Genomic DNA, 25,293 nt, shown 5'->3' on the forward strand with positions numbered 1-25,293 from the left:
AACGTGTTGTCTAATGTTCCCTGTGTCAAATGATTCTCTCGCCGGGGAGAAGGATGGTCCGGGAGGAAGGTCTGCGAAGTCACGTTCCCATCAATCAGTAAATAAGATAAGAAACAGGAATTTTAAACACAACTATTAGCAGGCAACTGCTATCCGATCAGCAAACCGCAGCTCATTATGTGAAGCAGTCTCTTCGCCGGGAGGAGGAGGCGGGAGTGGGGGTTTCGACTCCGCGTTTTTTAAAAGTGCACTGAACTTTGAACAGCTCTGCCCAAGTCTAATAGGCAACAGAAATTGTGACTGTGTTTTTCCCGAAAACTATTACCCCTCCCCCAAGTAAAGTTTGGCAAACAGAGAAGTATATTCCAGGTGGATTCTAACGATTTCCCAAAGACTCTTGATAGGTAGCATTTAGGATCCTGAAGGAGTTTGAAGCTAAATGAGGGTCAGTCACTTGTGTCTCCAGAAACAGCCTCTCTGGTGTCTGACAAACTTCAGTTTGTGATCTTGAGACTTGTTTGTAAGTTTTCATTTGTTATTTAGGAGAATGAAGTTCTTAAATTAACAGACTATATTTAACCTCTGCCTAAAGTCAGGATAACGCAGGTAATTTCTCCATGAGTATCCACACAAAACTCTGCCTAAAATCTCTCCAAAGCCCTCATCTTCTGTAGCCCTCTCTCTGCTCAAGAAAGGACAGCCGGTCGGTCCACAATGGGACACATTACATGGCGATTTTGTGACTCATGCCCTCCCCGGAGGAGGGCAAGATCACTTATATCATTTGTGACTTAATGTGTGAGTCGTGGGGTCATAGTGAGCAATTCTAACTGTCAACAGTTCATGTCACAGCAAGAAGGCAAGTGAATCCACCTATTGATAACCTACAGCCCATCAAAAATTTGGTAATTAAAATCTTCATTTGCTATGTTACATACAGCTTTAACTATGTAATAAAAAGCTCCTTCTGTGGTGAACCAAAAGCATTGTAAACAAAACCCTTCGCTTACAAACTCCCACTCGTCCTGGTGGAATGACTTTCATTTCTCTTTTTTCATGCACGTATTTTCCATGTCATTGAGAAATAAAATATTCTTAAGCAGATCCTCTGAAGCCTCCTTGCTGAGTCAGACTGTTTGGAAGAATTAGGCCAACTGTTGCAAGGTGTCTAGCTGCTTATCTGGGACCTACCCAACTCCTCTGGGCAACAGGGCCATGTCCCTCTAATCACAGTGGATACATTGCAGACACAGTGGCCTGTGTGCGCATCTGTAGAGGTCTCTGCATTGTAGGGGAAGGTAAACAATTGCAAAAAAATAGTCCCGAAGGAATAGAAACGCTACTGAAAACAGATGAAATTTAAGAAAAATTTAAATTTAGAAACTAACTTCTTTCATTATTAACTCATCATCAGTCTTTTGGGAGATTAGCTCTTATGCTGCATAATTTGCAACTTTCTTTTAGTCAACCTCTGCCAGAATTGATTTTCTTTTGTGTTGCTAAAACTGTGTGTGTGCATACAGAAGGTTGTGTGTATAACTATACCACTTCAATGCACTCAGATTGGAAATTTTTATCCCTACAGGTAGTGAGGTAAAAAATTGAGAAGCTGGAACTTGGAGTCATGGCAATTAAGATAGTGGCATGGAAGTGAATTACTTTACTCCATAAATGATACTATTTTAAAAAGAAGTTATCCGCCTCTACCCTAACACTGACTCATTTCTCAAGACAGAAGTGGGGGCCACTACCCTCTCTCTGGGTCTACTATCTTCAGCACTCTCTGCCCAGTCTGTCTCCTTCCATTTTTCTTTTGCCTTCTCCCCAAAGTTTACCTGTCCCCCGTCAGCACTGTGGAACAATGTCATGAGAAAAGCAGCTATTATAACTCTAGTTATAGAATACATTAAAAATCCAAATTTACTACAAAATCAGCATACATTTCTTCTCTACTCTAAAGCCTAAAATTAATGAATATCTTCATCAACTGGAACTACCAGCACCACCACCATCAGCAAACACTTATGAAGTTGAACTACATGAAATTGCCTACATTCAACTATTTTTGGTTTACAGATGATTTATCCTTATACGGAGAACCAACAAATGCCTGGTAGTATCAGAGATAGCAGACATGGTATGAAAAAAAAAAGTAATAAAGCTTTGAATCTCAGTTTAACACTAGCTATGTAACCTTGGGTAGCATGCTTGAGCTTCTAGTGACTCCATTCTTATCTATAAATTGGGAGTAATAATGGTACCTCAATAGGTGTTAGCTGTTATTATTGTGCATTAGAGGCAGAAAGATGGTAAGACATGGACCCCGCCTTTGTGAGCCTCACAGTCTTGTGAGGACATATGATGTGGTGAGTGCCAGGGCTTTTGCTAGCTTACATGGTGACTTTGAATTATTTAGCAAATGATTCACCCTCTGAATGGATGACCCTGTTCTCAGAGCAGGGATCTTGTGTGCTGTGCACAACCTGGCCCACTCTTATGCAGCAGCCCCAAGAGGTCTAAGATAGAGGTGGGCGCAGGTGCTCTGACAGCATGGTAAATGGGCATCTAGCCCAACCAGATGGTTCCTTTTAAGTAAAACTATGCATTTTTGCTATATTCCAGATCTAGAACATAAGCAAATAAACAATATTAAAACCAGATCATTGAGCTTAGAAAATCCTCAACTTAGGTTTGTCCATTAATTTTGAGCAGCTTCCCTGTGAGTGGCGAATGTGCCTTTCTTCCCCTTTCCTCTGTCCTTCTCAGCACTAGAGATTTATTGCTTCTTATTATCCCTGTACCTTCTAACCAAGGTTCTGATTCTTCCTGGCCTCTATTTTGGCCCTGGACATTCAGTTTTTGAGGCCAGGACCTTTGTGCTCATGTAGCCAAGTCCTGTAGGCAGCATCCCAGTAGCCTTGTCATTGTCTCACTATTTCCACATTCCCCACAGATGCTCCTCATGCCAGCCTCCAGCCTGTAACAAAAACCCAAGGGACCCCCTGAGTTTAGGCATTTCTCAAAAGTGCTCTGAGACTATCATGACTATCTAAACAAACCTTCCCTGCTGGACCTGGGGAGTCTTTTCACTCTCCCTTTGTTTCTTCTTTTATTAGTACATATAAGATCTCAAAACATATGTGGAATGAGGAAGAAACTGTCACCTTGTGTTCTGTATCAGAAAGGCCTGGGGGGGCGGGTGGGGAGAGGGAGGGAAGGGAAGTCCTTCTCTGAGAAAGAGGTGATGTCTGTGGACAGGACAGAAGATAGGACACATGGTCCCCACCCATGAGGAGCACATGGTCCATTAGGCAAGACCAATGCATAAACAAATTATTCCATGACAGTGTGAAGTGGGATACAAAGAAATTATATACACTATACCGAAACAAAATAGACAGAGGTAGGCAGGCTAAAGATTCAGAGGAGTGAAAGGATAAATGAAGAAGCAAGATGTGAGAAAATAATCAAAAGTAAAAGTAGAGAAATAGGTGCTAAGTAGGGAAAATGACCCTCAACCTATGAATGGAGCCAAGGAAGTAGTTGTGGAAGCAAGGCTACAGATTGTGTTTAGGTAGGGGCGGGTATGACATGGAGTCGTTTCTGCTCAATGGGCCAGCTTGCATTGGAAACAAAGACGTCTGCTTTTGGAGTGGAGTAGAAGATTACAAAAGATGGACAAGGTTTGGACTATCCATTGAGAAGAATGAGGGGGCTGACCAAAGAGGAGTGAAGAGACAGATAAATGGCACAAAAATTCCAAATGAGTTGGGAAGGCATGAGATTGCAATGATGCCAATCATCCTGGCTGTGCAATTTCTCTCAATAGCACTGAGCTACCCAGGAAAAGGATTAGAGGAGGCAGATTTTAATTTGATCCAGGCTTAGGGTTCAAAGATGTCATAGACACTGGTAAGAGAGTCAATTATATGATTGACTAGGAGGTCTCGGTGGGGCAAATGTACCTATAGCTACTGAGTTGAAGTGACACTGACCCAATAACCCACATGATTTGGCCCCTGCTATACCTCTATCAGCCTTCAATCTTTGGCACAGCTTCCATGCCCCAGACTCACTGGAATATTTTCAGGTCCTTTACATACTTTGAAAGTGCAAATATCTCACACCTTAGAGTTCTTAAACTTGCTGATCTCTCTGTGGAATACCCTCTTCACATTCCCCCGGCTAGCTTCTCCTCATTCTTCGGTTTCTACTTAAATGTAGAAACTGCCTCAGAGACAAGCTTCTCAGAGAAATATTCTTAGGCCCCCTGGATAGGAAACTCCCCCTGCACCTACTCTATTCCCTAATGTTCGTTATGTTTATAAGTACTCACCCACTATCTTTCTTCCCCTACATATTGCAAGTTCATTGAGCATGTTTCTCTCATTTACAACTACTCCTGTCTCTTTTATGGTGCTCTACTCACAGCAGATGCTCAGTGAACTTTTGTCAAGAGAATGACTAGATGAGTCGATAATCCTAAAAGATGCTCACAAGACTACAAGGCAGGAAGTCAGAGAGTGAGCATGGGCAGAGAAGGGTAGGCTGGAGATGAGATTTCAGAGTTGGAGAGGTTTTTCCCAATAACATTGCTCAAGGTGCCCAGAGGAGAGGATTGCTCAAGGTGAGTGGTGGCCCTCAGAGTTGGGAATATGAAGGAACTGGAAGGGTAGTGTGTTAGATGCTTCATTGGTTCAAGTGACTACTGAAAGCACTCAAAATACTGGTGCAACTGTGGTTGGAAAGCAGCATAAAGATCTAGGATCCAAAATCTTTAGTTAATAATTGAGAATCGTGGGAAAATCAGTAGATAACATCCCCAAGGAGAAGTGGATAGTACAGCTATATAGCTTGCAATTTAAGGAAAGAGGAAGATGAGTGACTGTCACCAAGATTTCTAGCTTATTGGAGCAGGGCCAGTCTGATTGGGGGAATTAGCATAGTGTCTATCACTGGGATGGCTCTAAATATTTGTTGAAAGTACAGTGCACATAATTTAGAAAGGTTTTTAACAACAAGATCTTTAAGTGGCATTTTCTGATTGACAAATGATTAATCAAATAATTAAATTAGACAGAAAACTGCATTTCCAAAGCATTGCCATGTATTTTTCCCCCTTAGCACTTAATACTATTCATAAAAATATATATTTTACCTATTAGCATCTGTCTCCCGGTAGTAGTAAGCTCCAAGAAAGGGAAATTTTGATCCATTTTGTTCGCTGCTCTTAGTACCTAAACAGGGCCTGATAAGTGGTGGACACTCAATGAACATTTCTTAAATGAATGAACTCCATTTAACGAAGGGTTTGTTTTCTTTAGTTAGTTGTCAGACTAGTTCAGCTAGACTTGGTGAATAAGATGTATCTCAATTTTTAATCATCTCTAACGCTATTTTAAAAGTAGTACTGTATCTGTGAAAGATCTGGGATTTGTTTTGTTTCGTTTCCAGTAAAAAATATAGGACCAATCTCTCTGAGAAGTGGTTATAAGGTTCCAAGCCCTGTAATATCTGCATGTGATACTACAGACACATCTCTATAATATATCTTGGTTATAAAGTGTAAGCATAATGAGCAGCTTCTACCCTTCTCATCAACACACAGATTTAATATGCCCATGTGAACTTGAAAGCTAACTGTTCATGAATCACTGCTCTAAGGTGTTGATTTCTTCAATGGCATTTCCAGTAATTTCCTTAGAATTCAAGCTCAGTTTTTTAAAAAAATCTTAGGTTATGTTGCTAAAGACTAAGTTCCTTATTTTCCTGTAAGTCTTTCTTTTCCTTAGAGATTGGCTAAAATATCTTTTATTTATGAAAAAATTTCATTTATTTATGAACTAAGTAAGATTGTATCAAAACCAATTACTGGCACAAGCAGTGCTCTAAAGTCTAATTTCTTTTTAATAACAATTAAAATATTGCATAAGAAATTCTGCTTTTGTGGTATTACCTTGAAACATGGGCCATTCTTCTCTGCTTTCAATGCTGAGTGGCAGTTGTGGCAGCCCCCAGAAGGCAAGGAAGCTCCTCCCACTGTTCTGATGTTTCTTCTTTGACAGAGCAACTACATCCAGGATAGACGGGAATGCCATTGCAAGGGGATCCACTGAACACAAGGCTCACTGATCTGGACCGTTGTGAAAAAAATTGCCGTTATAGGTCTCGAGTGGTGCACCTAGGGTGGCCAAATTTAGCAAATAAAAATACAGGATGGCCAGCTAAATTAGAATTTCAGATAAACAATGAATAATTTTGCGTAAGTATGTCTCAAATGCACAGGACACACTTACACTAAAAAATTATTTGTTTTTTAATCTGAAATTCAAATTTAACTGGGTGTCCTTTGTTTAGTCTGGCGGTCCTGAGTGCATCCTAGTTTTTCTGTTACAGTTCGGAGCACTGAGACTCCCCAGGATGTGGACAGTGAGCCATGTGGGTGCAGTGAGAGGATCTCTCTGCCCGTGATGTAAAGGGTGAAAGGGATGGATCCTGAAGAAGTAAGCGGGCAGATGAGTATAGTAATTCTCATTGCTAGGCCTTTGCTTTTGTTTTAGTCAATTAAATGAAGGTAAAAATGAGACTTTGACAGCGCACATAGAAATGACTTTCACAGATGTAATAGGGAGTGATACACAGCACCATTAAGGAGTCAGCAGCCAGCTGCCCCGTCCTCTGCCCACTTACTTCTCGTGCCTATGTATTAAGGGAAGTGGGGCAAGATTTGAGAGACTCAACTTGTAAGCACATCTCTGACAGTTTACTTTTAATAACAGTGTTTGTATTGTGGAAATGAATAGAGAAAGAAATCATCAGGGGCAGTTTTAATGCTATTCAATGCCACCAGATAGCTAAACTATGCAAGAAGCTTCACTTTGAAAGCTCACCAACTCTGAGTTTCTTTTGTAAACTTGGAGGAAGAAACCAAAAATTGAACAAACAACTGGTGACTAATGGAGGCCCGATCATTTTGGAGGCACAGCCATTCTTGTAAAATACTAGTTCTGATAATGTTTCCTTTGCAAATTCACAGCAAAATTTGAGTACAGAAAATCCAGATGGATACTGCTGATTACTATATTTTTTGTATCAAATTATTTTCTTTAGTAATGTTGAGAATGGGAAATAGACGCCCTATCCCCAGCCTCACCACTACGCAGTTGTATACCTTTAGAGAAGACGTTTAATATCACATGCTTTGCATTTAAAACACAAATAATAACATCCATTCTGCCATCCTCAGGGAGTACTATGAGCGAAGTTGTGATAATAGAGTCAAGCGCTCTGACAAACACCATGAAAAGCACCAGGACTCACTTCTGCTAGTTCTCGTTAACTAATGGTACAAGTGATTTAGATCAATTACGGATGAGGAGCCAGAATCAACTCACGTAGTAAGTCCAAGTGTTGAGCAGCAAAAAAGATTGGCAAAAATGCCACTTTGGAAAAAGCTTTGGTTTTGACAGTGATGCTTACTAGAGCATGCATAGCTCTGTCTTAGGTGTTTTCTAAACTATAAAAGAAGGGTAAGGCATGGCCCCTGTCCACATGAAGGTTGCAATCCATTTGGAGAAGGAAAAGAATGCTTGCTGCTAATTAAAAATGCAAGATAGTTCATGATTTAGTGCCTAATAAATGGTGATGACAGGTTTCCCTTAGAGATCACAGCAGAACATGATCAACGTGGAGACATTAGGATTAGGGACATTAATTTATAGAATTAGCCTTCAAGATGGTTCGAGAGGGGCTTGAAGAAATGAAGAGAAGGAAGAAGGGCACTCTAGCCAGGAGCATAAGTTGGGGAGGTGGGGAGAGTGGCCTCTTGAAGACAGTGAGGAGACTAGTTTGACTGGATCAAAAATTCCTGCTCGGGGGGCTGGCCCGGTGGCGCAGTGGTTAAGCGCACGCATTCCGCTTCTGCGGCCCGGGGTTCACAGGTTCGGATCCTGGGTGCAGACCTATGCACCACTTGTCAAGCCATGCTGTGGCAGGTGTCCCACATATAAAGCAGAGGAAGATGGGCACAGATGTTAGCTCAGGGCCAGTCTTCCTCAGCAAAGAAGAGGAAGATTGGCAGCAGATGTTAGCTCACGGCTAATCTTCCTCAAAAAAAAAAAAAAATCCTGCTAGGAATAATGCATAAAAGATTAAGTGCATAAAATAAAATAATAGTGCATAAAAGATAAGGCTAAATAGGTAGATTGATCCAAAATTATGGCAGGTCTAGAACACCAGGATTGGGAGTCCAGACTCTTGAAAGTGACATATCTATCCACTAACAAAAACGAATGAACTATGTATGTATACATGGATGCATGCTTACTATGTGTTCTCTATTTTGAACATAGAACAATTGATGTCTACTCAGAATATGACTTGAAAGATTGCTACTTCAAGAGATGTCTCCCTGAAGGCTGACCACTGTCTTGAAACTAGCCATCGTCAGCAAAATCTATCACAGCTAGTGGCTCTTTCATTTAGTTTTACAGGGTTCGTAGGTTTTGCCGTAATAATTGTCCTGATTATTGTGTTCCCTATTATTGGTTTACCTGCTGCTCCAGTTTGAAATTGTTACAGAATACTTTAGTTTCTTGTCCTTCTAAGCTTTTTCAGTGTGGTTGACTGTATAGACAATGACCACTGTGATTTCTGCTGTCATCCCTTCTCCACATATGTCAAACCCAGGGAGTAATCTCCATTTCAACACCGTTAGATTAGCTGCATTACAGACTTTTGTTAATTCATCCCTGCTAGTTAATGTTAACTAATGGCATATTGATTCTGATGAATTACTAAAGAGCCTGAATCAATTCCTGTAGCAGGTCCAAGTCAGAGCAGCAAAAAACGATTGGCCTGAATACTGCTTGGGAAAAAGCTTTGGTTTTTGAGAGTGATGCCTGATAGAATGGTGTCTCATTCTGTCCACCAGTCTCCTGAAAGATATCCTGTCCTTATGGATTTAATTTTATGCATCTTGGTCAATCAGTACACTGTTAGACACAGTGCTGCCAAAGAAAGAAAATTCCGTGATGATTTTTAGCCATGTTACCAATGAAAATCTTACACTGACTAAGTCTAACTTCCTTTGTTGAGTCTTTGAATATGACTGTGGACTATGGATTTAATAAAAACTGACCTATTACACAATTCTCTGTTTTAGCCCATTGGTAATAAGGAATGGATTGGCTGTGATGATGTCAATGGTGACACAGTTGAACAAACCTTCATCAAGTAGCTTGGAGATCTTCATGAACACTAGTTGGGAAGCCAAGCTTTTTAAAAAGTTCCCAAGGCCCATGGGAACAAAAGTTTCATGAGCATTGAAACCACTACTGGCATTCTCCGCACTTCTGTGTCAACCGAGATTACATCTATATTGCATTAAGGTCAAATCTGCCTTGTGATTTTAAAAGTTATTCCTTAAGTTTCAGGTCAGAATGCCACCAGTAGGAATCAAGAAGGTGCCATCAGAAATCACGTCATTGTCTCATTCTCATGTATTATGGAAAATCTTCTGCAGACATCTAAGTCAATCTTCCACAAGTCACTTAATGTATGTGAGCTTGTAGAGTTGAGCATGCAGTCCATGCTATAGGAGCATTTGCTACTACAATTGTGATTATTGTCATTTACCACAAAATGCCTCAGTACATATATATGTCTTAGGGTTCAGGAACTTTATCATGTTTTACAGATCTACCTTAGAAGACTAATTCTTTAAAATATGTGTAAAATCTGGTAATGCCCATTTCTTTAAACCCCAGAATGTTTTCATCTACAAAATTAACATATTTATTTAGGAAATCTCTTCCATGTTTTTTGTTTTTGTGGGTTTTTTTGGTGAGAAAGATTAGCCCTGAGCTAACATATGTTGCCAATCCTCCTCTTTTTGCTTGAGGAAGACTGCCACTGAGCTAACGTCTATGTCAGTCTTCCTCTATTCTGCACGTGGGACACTGCCACAGCATGGCCTGAGGAGTGATGCGTAAATTCGTGCCCAGAATCTGAACTCCTGAACCCTGGGCCGCTGAAGTGGGGAACCCGACCACCATGCCACAGGCCAGCTCCCTTTAAGTTTTAACAGAAAGAATATTTCCTTCTTTGTCCAAAATGAGAGTGTCTCCATCTTCGTTCTTGGCTATGACCATACCTGCTCTTTGATACTAAACAGACAGGAAGTTTCACTGAAGTCTTAACCTCTCTGCTCTTTGCATTCTACCACATTTGCTTCCTAACTTTATGTCAACTTTCCGGTCTTTAGGATATTTATTTTGCCTTGATGCTTAGAAACTTTAAGATTCTGAAATTTGTGCTTTCCTATTATCAATGACCTTTTTTTTTTCCATTTATCATTACTTGATGAAACCATCTCAAGTGCCTGTGGCAGAAACTGCTATATTGGATATTAAGTACCTAACATCCATTCTACCTCTATTACAGCAATGTAACCAGATACACATTTCATTTTTTAGCCTCCCTCACAGATAGGGGAAGACAACGGCATATAAGAGGAAGCTGATGAGCAGAGTTTCCAGAAAGTTCTTTAACAGTTCCAGCAGCTCTTTTGCTACTCTTCTGTCCTCATTCTTGCCTAGGATGTGGATGTGATGGCTGGAACTACAGAGACCATTTTACAAACATGATGTGACCTTGAAGATGGGCACCAAGGAAGATAAACAGAAACAGTAGAAGGAGCTGGGAATGCTGATGATATTATGGAGACTCCAAATGGTCCCTGGGCTGCCTACCCTTGGATGTGATTGCACATGAGAGAGAAATAGAGCTCAGTACTACTTTAGGCTCCTCTACCTTACATCTCAATTACCAAGCACCTACAGTCATTCCTAATTGACGCTGTGTCCAGTCTTCTTGCTTACTGGGATGTTTCCGTGTGATCTTTTTCCTTAAAGGTTTTTGGCCCTACCTGAGGATACGTGTTCCTTAAAAGGCAGGAACTGGGTTTATGCCATTGTTCTTTCTTTAGTACTTAACCAGCATCATATGCCACTACAAATCTGTTAATAAGTTAACATTGTTCCTGTTAAAACCACTTGAGGCCTTAAAGATTGGAGTTTCCTGGTAAGAGACTGCTTTTATATATACGCAAATATATTATATTTAACATACAGTAAATAATTATATAATACTATAGATATTATATACTATATAGAGATATAGATATATACAAATGCTATTCTCATCTGCCTTAATTCTCACCTCTGTGTTTCTTTAAAAGACTGCTTTGCAACCAGAAAAATAGCCTTGGAAATAGATATAAAAGGAAAACTAATTAGGAGAGAGAATATCAATTTAACAAACTTATTTTAAGGATGCACTTATTTTGAATGGTTAGACTCATCCATTCCCTTTGAACCTACAGCTATATCTAAGCACGAAAAGAACTAGTCATTTCCCAGATGCTCTGAACATAACCTTTATTCAATTCATATGTCTCACAATAGTAGTCAGAGGGATAAATATATAAAGATTTTTGCTGAATGGACCACCACATGGAAAGCTCTTGCCAGAGTGGTCAGTTCAATCCATCTCTTTTACAACTGGTTGGAGAATTGTTTTGCCAGTAAAATATAATCATACCTCACTTACTGGAAGAATTGTAAATACCAATTCAATAGGATAATTTTAGGAATAGATTCTCATATATTATAAATATTAACTGCTTTAGAAATTATTTAACGTTTACCAATAAACAAGTTTGCCTTAATAATGTTTCGGTTTTCTTGGTTTGGTTTTGAGTAGACCCAGAAACAAACACCCTTTCCTCCAGAACATCTTTTTCTTCATCAAGTTCCTCGATAAAGGGAGAAAACAAAGATTAAGGCAGATGCAGATTAAAACACCACTTTTTTAGTGTTAAGGGGTAGGCTGAAGAATAATTTTTTTAATACTGAACCCCAGAATTAAACTGATCAGTCCAGCTAGATACAGGCACAACTCCACAGCCAGAGGTTACCCCCATGGAGGCCTGGTCCCTTGCCACATGGAGAATCAGACCAGAAGCTGTGCTGTCTGCAAGCATTTGGCTCCTAAATAGAGACCAGAACAGGGGGATCAGTTTCTCCGAGTTCAGTTCTTTCACCAAATTCATCAATCTGATCAGTTTCTTGCTTAACCGATGAGCAGGGTGTGGGGGCTAGGCGACAAGAGAGTAGGAATGTAGGGAAAATCTCTTCTTGTGGCAGCCAGGGGTGTGGGGAATAAATGGCCCCTCCACCCCAACCGCCCACACAACACCCTCCCTTATCTCCAAACCATTATTCTTCACATGGCTGGCGAAAGTGCTTTCCATTTAAAATTTCTAGTGATTGCAAGTTTCATATTAATTGATGGGATAACAATGTCTATTCAACAATCTTCAAAGCTTTTTAACATAGAATAACTGAAGATGAGCTTGAGACATTTCCTGAAAAGGTGTGAGTCACTTCCAAAGGAACAAGGATGGATTCATCCAGAGGCTTGTCTGAATCAACAGTGAGGAAATCCAAGTGCTCTGAAGCAGCAACCACACTGGGAAATTAAAATTGATGTCATTGGTGTGTCTGCGCTGGAGGAAAACTGGCCAAAAGTCGTTTTGCGAAATCACAGGGCTTCCCCGTCAGTGCTGCCCTAGAAAGATTAGGCAAGCTACGAGAGCAGGGCTGGAGTTGGAGACCAAGCTGACCTCATTGGTTAAGAGACATTTCAATATGGAATTAAAGTTTAACTGCTGCCCTGTTGTCCAAACTCAACACACAAATGTCTGTTTTATTTCTCAAATTTTTAGGTAAGTATATCTGCACTTATATTTAAACATACTGTCATAGACACATCGACTTTGCCATTCTTATGGTGAGTTTAACTTTGAGAAGCAAGAAACTAATGCATTTCTATTGCTTTAAAAAAAATGATCAAGCTATACCTTTTTATCTAAATAAGCTATCAAGTAGATCTTAACTTTATAGCCTTTCGGATTAAATCTACCTAACTCCATGCTTTCAACACTTTTGTTAACTCAGTCACGGAGATTTCTTGGTAATATATGGTTTTTGATCTTATCTGCATTGCTATTCCTCAACTACAACTCTCCATTTAAAATCACTTTCCTAAGAGTGATGTACATTTTGGGCATCTGAGTATATTTGTAGAACTAGTAGTTGTGGTAACAAAACTAAGTTTACATGTCTGTCCACATCAGCACCATGTTCTCAAGATGGATTTCAGCTGCCAAAAAGGTCGCTCCAAACTGCTTGCACAAACCTGTCTTTATGCCCCTGTTTATTATGCTCCCATGTAGTCGATGTCTTAGGCACTGAAACAGCACAGCCATATATCAACAGCTCTCTGGTGGTTCCGAATGTTCTAAACAAGAGCAAGGGTGCGCTGAACCTCCCATGTAAACTTTATACAACAGATTCAGCAGAACTGTAATTATTTACAAAATGATGGCATGAGAAATCTCTGGATTTATATCTTACGTTAAAGTAACTTAGACGGTGTCTACATAATTCTTGAATTCGTGGTAGGTTTGCAATTTATTTTGTTTTATTTTGGTTGCACTTGATACAGCTCTAAGGCTATTTTCATTGAAATTTCAAAAAGAAAACAACTACGATTGGACAGGTTTCCGAAATGTACGTGACCATTAAGCCTGGTGCATACACGGTATCATAGCAACTTGAACTTGTTCTTGCATTGGCACAAAATATTGTGCGTTGAGTGTATAATGTGAAATCCAATTTTGTTTTTTTGCTTTTATAACAAAAAGAAAATAATTAAGAAAAAATATAGCATTTCAGAGACATATTTGTAGACAGTAGGCCAACTAAATCAGGTGGAATTTAGAACTTCATGTCCCTTTTTTTTCAATTTGTTTCATGTCCAAAGTAGTGAATCTAAGCACAAAGCTCCCTTTGAGGTCAAGGGGGACTCCCTGTTTGTACTGGCATCACAGGGTGGAGATGAAAAAAAGGAATGAAGCCTCTGAGAACATGGAAAAATCCGGTTTCAATGAAGATTACAGTCCCCAAGTTAAAGTGTACAATGACATCAAAATATCATATATACTTATAGTTGGATGTGTACCAATGTGTAAACTATATCTCTAAGAAACTCATAAAATTGTCACTTATTCAATATTCATATCCCTCAAAACTGAGATTTAGCAGCACTGAGAACTTGAAAGAGGAAAAAAAAGCTACCTCTGTTATGGCACATTTACAAAATCAATGTGTTAAATCAATTACGTCTTCTCTTTTGCTCCCGAGAAGTTAAAATTTCTGCAAAAAAAAAAAGGGATACCGTAATCAACAGAAACCTTTGCTCACATACCGAAATTACTTTGGGTATGTTCTATTGAGATATTTCAGTGGGTGTTTAGCCATAAGAGCATGAATAATCTCCTATGAAATGTTATCTTATTACTGTCAACATACTTTTCAAGCTTTAACTAAATATTGTTCCTAACACCACTGTAGGAAAAAAAAGATTATTATCATATCTTCTTCTCACAGCAGAAGCACTGAAAGAAGAGCAGTTAGTTAAGTGTTTCACTCCAGGCAAGAGAAAGCATTAGGGTTAGAAATAAGATTAGACTCCGGTGTAATGCCTTGTTCTGCAACCAGGCCCAGGTTACGAACTGCCTACTGATTTAGGAGGATGAAGAAAAGAGTCAAGACAATCGCCATTATTTTCCCCATATCATTAATGGGGAGTAATTAGGTCACCATGGTGAACACTGCACCTACTACCGGAGAGCGTTTTCACAAAACTAGAAATTGGTCAAACCTCCTCATGCGGCATAGTAAAAGTTTAATCAACCAATCTTGAAAAATCACAGAACTAGATTTACTTTTTGAAAAATGAATTAGTTAATAAATAATTTCTCTATATGGAAATGATCTATTCCCCTGGGAAAATGTGATTTGGTATGAAGCCAAAGCCAGAACCAGAAATTATGGGACAGGAATGTACAGAGTTGGGAAACTTGAGGCTTATTTTGCCAACAGTGGATGCATTTTTGAGAACTTTGGAATTCAAATTATAGTTCTGTGCTTCATTTTTTGGATATAAAATGGAAATAACAACAGTAGAACTTAATTGGAAAAACTAGGGAAAAAAAGTAATAAAATAGGTGTTTATATTCTTTAGACCAATTATTCTCAGAATCTTTGAAACTGTTAACATTTTATCATTTTGTAGTTGATTTTACATAAACTATTGTGCCTTGTAAAATTTCACTTGGCATAAATTGACTTTGAAGATTAGAGTGACATATAAAGGTAAGTATACTTTTATGTCTTTTTTTAAGTGGAGGTGCTGTTTGAAAAGATAATTTTATGGCGTGTCTTAAAGTTATTAAAGATCCCCCCAAATCTAGTCTAAACAGGTGTCAAAAAACCAGGTTGGTCCTCACTACTTTGCATAAACTTTATTTTATTGCTTTTTAAAAATAAAGCTCATAAATAATGGAAAATGAGAATAGCTATGTTTTATATTTATAAAAATAATGAAAAGAAAATAAGACAATACGAATTAAACTCTTAAAACTAAACCCGTGGTACCTCTGTTAGAAGCAATAATTGCCTTTCAGGTACAAGATATGCATTGAGCTGCATGCACTAGAGGTTTCAAAATCTGTTGAACCAACAGAACCTCAGTGGAAACATTCTCAGATTTTTTTTAAAACTAGACTTCAGGAAGGAAGGGAAGCTCTCATTTGTCCAAAGGGCTGTGAATTATCCAGTCTAAAGGGGTGAACAAAGTTATGGACAATCCAAAGAATGATTGAGGAGATGGTTTTTTTAAAGAGCATTAACTCTTTTATTCTTTTTGTCCTCCATCAGTTCTCTCCATCCCTCCTCTCAACTCTTTCTAGCGGATTGTGGGCGATGGTTCATGGCAACAGGGAGACTTGGGAAAGAGAGAAAAGCAGAGGGGAAAGGCTACTAATGTTCCAGCTTTTCTTTCCCAAAACTTAAATCCATTAAGACTATTGCAGCTGTCACTTAGGCATGGCGAATATTAGGCAGGGCATAGTTTCTCAAAGGTAAAGTTTTTGTTGTTGTCTCTCTGAAATGTCCCTTGAGCCACAGAAAGAACTCTGGAGCAGAGATTAGATGGGTTTCCTGGTTCCTGACAGCCTATCAGGAGGCACAGCGAGAGTAAGACTGAAAGGTCGAGGTGGATAGAAATGGGACCTCTTAGGAGCAAGAACCGCCCCTCACCCAGTCACCATTAGGTAAGAACATCCCTGCCGTGGCAAGCAGCAGCTTGACTAGGCACTGCCTTCCTGGAATGCCTCAAGACTTTCCTTGGGTATTTGACTTTCCCTTGTGGACACCTTCAAGATACTCAAAAGCCTGCCCAAAGTTCTTAGGTATCCCTGGGTCCCTCGTGGTATTGTAATAAACCAGCGGAGCCTGTCTATGTGTGAGATGGGGCTAAAGAATAAAAGACTGCGATAGCTCCCATCATTGCTGAGGCACGCTGGCCACAGTCACAGGATCTTAAAGGCATTTAATTTCATTTTTGAATTTTTGTGTGAGTGTATTTGATGTTCAGTTCACTTCAAACTAAATAGCAGGCAAGAGCTCACAATGAAGAGAAGCCTCAGCAAAGGCAGGGAGCTGCTCCAATTCTTCACCTGCTTCCTCCTGTTCACCTCCTTCCAGAAATGACTCAATTCGGAAGGAGACTGATGAAAATCGCTTCTCTCAGAACTTCCTGAAAGACGAGATTGTAGTTAAGCATTCTGGTTTCACAGGGTATCGCTGCCAACTACTTGCCATAGAAATGAATGAAAACTGTCCAGACCTCAAGCAAGATTTGCTGAGTGTCATTCAAATGCTAGCCATCCAGAGGTGACTCAACGTTTAAGCTCAAATCTGGAACAGGACTAAACAAATTTGAAGGGGGAAAGGACTAAATTTAAAATCCTGTGCTAGCAGGTCTCGGTGTCTGCAGGTGAGTTTGAGCAGGCCCTAAACTCGGGATTGCCCGCTCATTGCGGACAATTTTAACCTCACATCAGTGAAGGCACCAGTCTTGCAGATTCTCTGCATGGTCTACTACCAGTATAACTGCACCTACCCTGGTTAATCAGACACAATTGCTCAGCTCGACTGTGCTCTACCCATATATATTTCTATTTTTTCTTCTCTGTGTTAGTCCAATTAATTAAATATACTTTGATTTGAAATGAGCACGCCAGGGGTAGTTTTTTTAATTTAAATAAGGTTTTCTTCTCAACTTCATAACCGCTGCTGAGATTTTTCCTGCCAGTATCACCCCTCCTCCAACTACCACCATTGCCCTGTGCCCAAGTTGGTCTGTTTAAAACTGGAAATTCTCTGTTGCAAACATTCTATGACATAGTGGACAATATAGTATCAAACAGTATAGAGTTTAAAGGTTACTTTTAAAGAATTTAACCCAAGTGATTGTAGCTCTCCACTGGAGAGTTTAATATCCTACAATCATCAGTGCCCACCAGTGCTGTTAACCAGCTCTTCTGATGCACACATTTCTTTGCAAGCATTTACTGAGATATTGTAAATTTCTTAACTACAGCAGTGTACTCTCTCTCCCTTAATCTTGATCTGATCCCTGAGGGGCTATTTATTACAGATATATACAACTTGTCATTAGAAGTGAAGTTAATGTAATATGACACAAGTAGCACACATTGTTTAAATGTGTTCCAGAAAGTTAGCAAATTTAGTTCAGAGAATACTTACATGCTCTTCTGCCCAAAAAGCAGCAAGAAAGGAGTGAGGCCTGGGGTGGGTAAGGGCAAAATATTAAACACTGCTCACTGTAGGTGGCCAATTAATACCCTGTATCCAAGCTGGAACAAATCCTTCCACTATATACATAAAGCATATAATCTCTTATCTGCTTAGGCATTATCAAATATTTTAGCAAATCCTAGCAACTTCAAACACAGGTTTAATGGAATGCAGTACTAAAACATGCAAAGTCAAGAATCAAGTTTTTTAAGAACATAATCTGTTTTAGAAGGTTTCAAGAGAACTACTTTGCAGTGCCATTATAATCTCATCCCATGAGGAAAGACGTCTGATTTGGCAAAACAACATTACATGTGTTAAAGCAAAATGCACAACTTTTGCCTTTCCCCAAATCAGAGCCATAAGCAGGGAAATGATTTTTATGCCTTAGAAGCTGAAAGAGTGTACAGCTATTGGTCCAGTTCTCAACATTTGGTCACCAGATAATATTAATTTGAGAGGGAATTCTAATAGATGGCCACATGATATTAACATTTATGATCCAGCTGGGACGTGTGCCAATATTAATTCAACATTGTGGTTTCTATCTCTTCATCAAGTTAAAAGCAATACAATTCATTGCACCACAGGACGGGGGGATAAAAAACGAAAACAAAATACCAACTTAGCTGATAATAAAGCTCTGACAAAATTTCAGTTTTCACTCATTTATATATTTACTTTAAAATAGATCCATTTCTCCCCCCAGCTATATTGTCCTTTTTTCCTGGATAACTGGGATATATTTTAAGTGTCTTTTCATCTTTTCCATCTTCATCTGGGATTCTGCTCATGCTCTCAGGGTGGTTCAGATGAAAGATCAGAAAGTAGGTAAAGTGAGAGAAATCGCCCTGTCAGAGAGAGGCAAACACAGCATGAATGCAGAGAGAAAAGTAAAGAAATGGAGAGAGACAGACAAAACTGCATGGAGAAAACTAATCTTTCTATGTATTTTAAAGCAAAACCTGAGCGATATACTTGACTTATAAGCGTACTATTTTACACCTTTTATATAAATCAGAAAATAGAGAGCCAAAAGATAGTTCCTAGCTAAAAGCAGGGAACAAAAAGAGAACCATCTTATTTTTTTTTAAAGAGAATAATTTCTTACTAGGGTTTGCATAGCTTAAGGAATCTAGTGCTTATGAGTGATGCAAGATAACACTTTCTTGTAATTTTATATAGTAAGCAAAGATTTAGAATATTTACAGACCACCCTGAGTAAGAACGTCACTGGATTCTAGGAGCATGCTCATACCAGAATATTCATCTTAAAAAAAAAGTGCCCAATGGCCCTCGAGCCATATATGGCTGCAGGGGAAGGTATGTTTTTGACCTCCCAATGCCTGCAGAATTAGAGCACAAAGTCATTACAGCCCCTGAAGGATTTTCTTTCTTTAATTTGCTCTAATGACTAACTTTTTATCAGATCTGGCCAGCGACTCTACTAAAACACTACGGTTCCCCACATTCTAATCTCTGACCAAAAGAGATCGTAAGATATTTGCATTGTTTTGAGTGACAGTCCGCTGCTGTGGGAAGCTATGATTCAGTGGAAAACAAAGTTTTTCAGTCATCCGCGCACAAGCAAACTGTACTGCTTCGGTATTTGGGTGCTGCTGGCTCGCTCTATGCTCTTGGGCTGACATAGAAAGGAGTCTGTGTATTATATTTTAGACCGTATGCAGCCAGACTGGTGTCAGTTCCTTTTTCTGATTTATGGGTAGGTCTTGAAACAGTCAGAATTTCTCCTTATTAAAATTGATATAGGACCGTTCCGAGCTTTCAGTCAAGAAGAATTCCTTTCATTTTTATTCTACACAATGTAATTGTAATGAATTACAGTATCCCACTATTTATATTCTCCACATACACTTTCACAGAAGTTCCCTGTCATTTTGCATTAGTTAACAGATGCTGCAACGTCTGATCTTAAAGATTTCGTGGCCCCTGTGTATTTTTCCCATTACTCAGGCAGCTAGATTTTCCCCCATTGGTTATTTCTTCTGTGGGAATAAAGGCTCTTTTGGATAAGCATTAACTCTTTCATGGTTCCACTTGCTGTAGCACGATGCAGCAGTAAGCAAAACAGATGACACGACAGTCATCTGGAGGAGCACTCATTCCTACTCACACACAAATTTAATGGTTATTCAGATGTCAGCTCTTTCTGAAATGCTAAGAATATTCTTTAAAAATTATTCACAGTAATCACCTTCCTATCAAGCAACTGTTTACAGGAAAGGATGGCAGGCAACTTTTATAGCATCATTTCTATAGGCAAGGACATATAACCGACATAACCCTGTGTATTTACCTGCAAGTTATAATCTACTTGGGGTGCAGGTTTTAAATATTTTATTTTAGGATATCAGTTCAATTTGTTTTTAATTGAAAGAAATGTCCTTGGTTTTCTCCACAGATAGTCTTCCTTCATGGATTCCTGAAGTATGTAATACAGTCTTAACAACATCACTTAAGTCTAACAACATTACTGTTTTAGGAAATACAGTTGTACAAAAGTCTCCTTACGATTTAAGTTCTGCAACGATTGTAATTCATTAAGTCTAAGTTATTTTAACAGAGTGCCAGGGAGCCTTAGATTTGGTGGTAATCTATAGGTATTTATACAATAAATAGGCATTTATTTTAAGGATAGGCAAATATGACTTGCCATATCAAATTCAGGCTATTGGCCTTTCCAAACCAAGATTAGGTATATGAGTTCCTTGACCTTGGTCAAAAAAAATCAGTTTCCATTTTATACATATATAAATATATGAGAGAGAGAAAGAAAGTTTTGAAGACTAACTTAACCATATGGGTTTATTAAAAGATTAATAGACTGTACTCTTTACATTGTGCACATTAATCCACTCATCGATTCAAGAAATATGTTTAGTAGCCCCTGTATGGGAATTACAGAGTTTCCTAAAGAGCACTTCTTGCCTCCAAGGAGCCCTGGAGCTGTGATAGGCATCTTGCTGAAAACATGGTTCAAATACTTACAGGTTCTGTCTTCACCCAGTGTGCCCATGACCAGAATTACCTTAAGTCAAATTCTCCTCTGTTGGATACTGAAAAGTAAGATCACACAATATCCTTTAAGCTTGGGTTGCCTACTGTCTTTCAGAAGTGACTCATTATTAGCTTCTCTCACCTGATTTTGGAGAGCAGAAGTGACAGCAGCAAAGGCACACGCTGTCAGGAGGGAGATGTGACTGATCTCGATCCTTCTCATTCCTGGCTCTGATCCTGGAGCTCACCCTTTTTAGAGATTTGCATCCAGAGGTACACACAACACTTGTAGACACACGTAGTACTTTCTGAAGGTATTTGAAAAGATATTCTTTCAATCTCAACCAGCGGCGAATAAATCTATTAGCTTTCTGATTGCAGAAGATTTGTCTCCCAAAATTGTTTACGAGGAACCAGAGGAAGCCAAGAGAAACAATAATTCTGAGAATATCCAAATTTTGAAATTTTCAAAAATTCTTTGGGTTGCATGATTCAGGTTAAAATTTCTAACCTCAAAACCTCCTGGAGCAAGTTATGGCTTATTCACAATCAGGGGCTTTCAAACAAGGCTGCTGAGAGTGTCTGCAGGTGGGACTGGAGTAGAGGAGGGAAGGAGGTCAGGAGAGAAAACTCTGCCCCTTCGACCAGGTGACTGTGCTGTGACCTGTTGTATGCACTGAAGGTCACCAGAAGATTTCATTTGACAAAGGATTCTTCTACTCAAAGAAAGAAAGAAACGTTACAAAATACCTATTCTAGATAACGTGTTACCAGAGGAATTACCTAAATCCAGAATAGCTGTTTTTAGCAATAGAATTTGTTTTCCAAATAAAAATTTATGAAGACTATCAGAATTTTCTTGAACTTGAGTAAACTTTCAGTGTTCATTTTGGGAATATGAATCAGCTGTTATTCCACAGAAAAAGATAAGAAATAAGTATTGTCAGTAGGATTTTAGAATAAAACAAATATCAGGAGAGAAGTGTGTTAATATAAAAATAATTATTCTTCAGGCTATAAACAAAATACATTTTCATTGCAGAAAAATTTGGATACACAGAGAAGTATTTTTAAAGTGATGTCAAATCACCTGTAGGCCCATTGTTAGGACGTGGATGTAGGAATATAACCAACATCATAATGAATACACTTCTGTGGCCTGTGTATTTAATGTAACATTGTCGTGTGCAGTTACTCATGCATTTTTTTAAAAAATATTTACTTAAGGAGGAAATAGAAAAGACGGAATTGAAGCAAGTTGTCATTGGTCTAAAATTTTAAGAAATGTGAAACAGAGAGCTTGGCTCTTTACAAATTCCTTCACTTTTCCACTTGGACAAACCCAGGGAGGAAGCAACATTTGCCCTGAAGATAGTATTTTGTTAGAGGTGAGAGCCTTGTGGTCCTAGGTCTCTGGAAATTTCATTTAGTCTATCTGAAGGATTATCATCCACATTCGTCTACCCTTTGCTTTCCTAATTTCTTTTTCCATTATCTCATAAAGAAAATAGTTATAAAATAAATAAAAGGCAAGTTCTACTGTGAGAAGGACAGCCAAATAATCAGAAAAGAATTGTCTTAATGAACTGCTAAGCCTAAATTAGACTTCCTGGTGTAAACTAAAATAAAATGCTCACAACTTGTGATAAATTAATGACTATTACACATATTAAGCAAAAGATTATCTAGTCTGTCTTTGAGCTAAAAGAAAAAGGCAAGATTTCCCAACCCAAGGCCAGAAGAATGGGTTTGGAGGATGGGTAGATGCACGCAATGCTAAGTGTGAAGATCCACCAGGGTTTTCTCCAAATCTATTTTAGATTAACTACCATAGAACTGTCAGATCTATTTTAAAGTTCACAACTACTGCAAGTATTTAAACACGTTGGCATAAGAAACAATTTGTCCATCACACTACAGAACAAACTTATGAAGTTAAAATAGCCTAGTGGTAATCATAATCTAGTAGGTTAAAATCTTTCCTCTCTAGCTTCTTTGAGCCTTCTCTCTCTCTCTTCTCTCTCTCTGTATCTGTCTCTGTCTCTCGTAGTTTCTCACCTAACTAGAATATCTTTCACCTTGCCCTCAAAACCAGATTAGCACAGTTAACTCTTAATTATCCTATTACTTTAGTTTTAGACTTCACACCCTCCCTAACTCCTCCCCGTGCTGGGTTACCTGCCCTCACATTTGCTCTAAAAGCAGCCTGTAAATTCTCTATCATAACACTGTATACAAATTGCCATTTTACATGTCTCCCCCCAGCTAGACTGTAAATATCTTGAGAGCATCATTTTTCCCAGCATCCAATGAAGTTCCAGTCATTGAGCAGGTGCTCAATATGTATTAAATAAGTGAATAAACAAATGAAAATAAATAAATAAACAAATGGAATAAATTTTTTTAATGAAATAAATAAATAGGAAAGGAAATAAAATTTTATCTAATTGGGATATTGCCATTATAGTGACGCCACAGCAATTTTGCCGGTTCTTTTTGTGCAAGAACCTAGGACATGAAAGTCCATATGACCAGGTAAATTTCTCTTGGTTGGCTGTAACCATTAAAACATCACCTGCTGTCAAACATACCTTTCGAACTCTGTGTGTTATTTAAGGACCTCAGCCTAGAGCATTTCTTTTGGATAAGTTATCATTAAGGGTTAATGACCCAATGCCTTGCTTTAGGCCAAAAATTATTTTTAATCAGTCATTAGTCTCCCGCTACATGGCCTGAAACTACACGATTATTGCTTAATTTAAGCACAAACTACTAAGCACGCAGAACCCTGCCTATCTCTGTCCTTTAAACATAATGAGCACAGATTTCAGTGAATTTAATCAGTTGTTTACATATGAGTTGGTTCTTGGCAATAACAAAAACTGTGTCCTTCATTTTTATAGAAATTTAAGCATAATATCCTAAGAGGTCAGATCATAATAGTTATTTCCTCCATGGGGCAACATCATTATATTTAAGATTGAATATTTTTAAAGTTACAAATTGGATAAAATTTTCTTTCAATGTTCTGCTGTTTTATTCTCCATTCACCTTTTCTCTCAGCATAAGTTTGATTAGTTTCTTGAAATATAGCAATTGTCTAATGACAGTGTGACCCACGTTTCTTAAGGCAATTTGATACCATATGACTTCAGAAATACCCTGGATTTCTTAAATTAGTAACAGAAAATGTATCATGGATTTTTCCAAAGTTTTGCTTTACAAATATTTACTGCAGCACAAAACTTTGTTATTTCCTCAGTCTACTTGATAATCCCCTGTTAGGCCGTGCCATGCTTGGAGAAGCCAAAGAAAAACTGTGGAGCCTGCCAAAGGCAAATAGACTGTGGATTTCTCTCAAAATTCTATTTTTTTTCAATAGCTTGTGGGTTTTTTTCTGATAAAATAAACCATTTAGACTAACAAGCCACTCATTGATCTTTGACCTTCTCAGCCACATCAAAAGCATCTTAAAAGCCAATTAGTGGAAATACAGAGAAAAGGTCATTTTATTACAGCGCTCAACATTGGAACCACAATATTTTACACAGATTCAAATTATCCCATGGCATTCACTAGAAAAATAGAAAGATAAATGTTTAAATCATAAAGCAGGTAGGTATTTTGCATCCACACATGATTTTACTCTTCCTCGTGCTGGAGATAGTAATTTCCTTAGCACAGCCAACACACACAGTCTCTGGTAAACACTCTCTTGAGTATCTCTTTTGATGTATAACAGGGACAACACTGATAAATGATGTCTATTGATAATCCCCAAGCCTCATTTGAGCCACTGGCTTTAATTGCTTTCTCAAAACAGCCTTTAACGAGACTATTTCAGAAGAAGTAATACATATAAGATTAAACATTGGCTTTTATTCTCTTTTGCCTTTTTCTTCTCTGATAGTATTGATTTTAGGCAAGATAACAGAGGAAAGGGAGAAAATCAAGGACTTGATCACTGCAGCACTGAATATAAACCCTCAGAAATTAAAACAATTATCTTATTAAAATGATTATTCAATATATTTGTAATTAAATTTCTAAAACTCAGGCACTTCAAGAAGCATGCATTCATTGATTTTTCTGATTTGATTCCAGCATCTGCAATCTACAAGGCCCTGGAGATAGATAGATTTTAGAATATATAATAATAGAAAAGACATGGTTATTATCCTTAGAAAATTATAGTCTACCAGAGGATGTTACATTCTGGTAAATCCCTCAATATATTGTGCTGGGGCATGATGTCTTTCTGCCAGTTTAATAAGAAATGATAGAAATCATTTTGCTTTTGGTAGCAAGTATTTTTTCTGTGGTTGAGAGAACCAATTCATCTTATTTTAAAAATAGGAGTATCTGATTTTTCTCTAAGCAAGATGTTATCTTTACACACATATATGGCAGAAAAGTAAACAAGTATACAAAAAAAACCTCCTAGAACAAAAACCTAAATATATCCTAAAATGAAGCATAACGCTAT

This window comes from Equus asinus, chromosome 3 (assembly GCF_041296235.1).
Source record: "Equus asinus isolate D_3611 breed Donkey chromosome 3, EquAss-T2T_v2, whole genome shotgun sequence".
NCBI classification, from domain to species: Eukaryota; Metazoa; Chordata; class Mammalia; order Perissodactyla; family Equidae; genus Equus; species Equus asinus.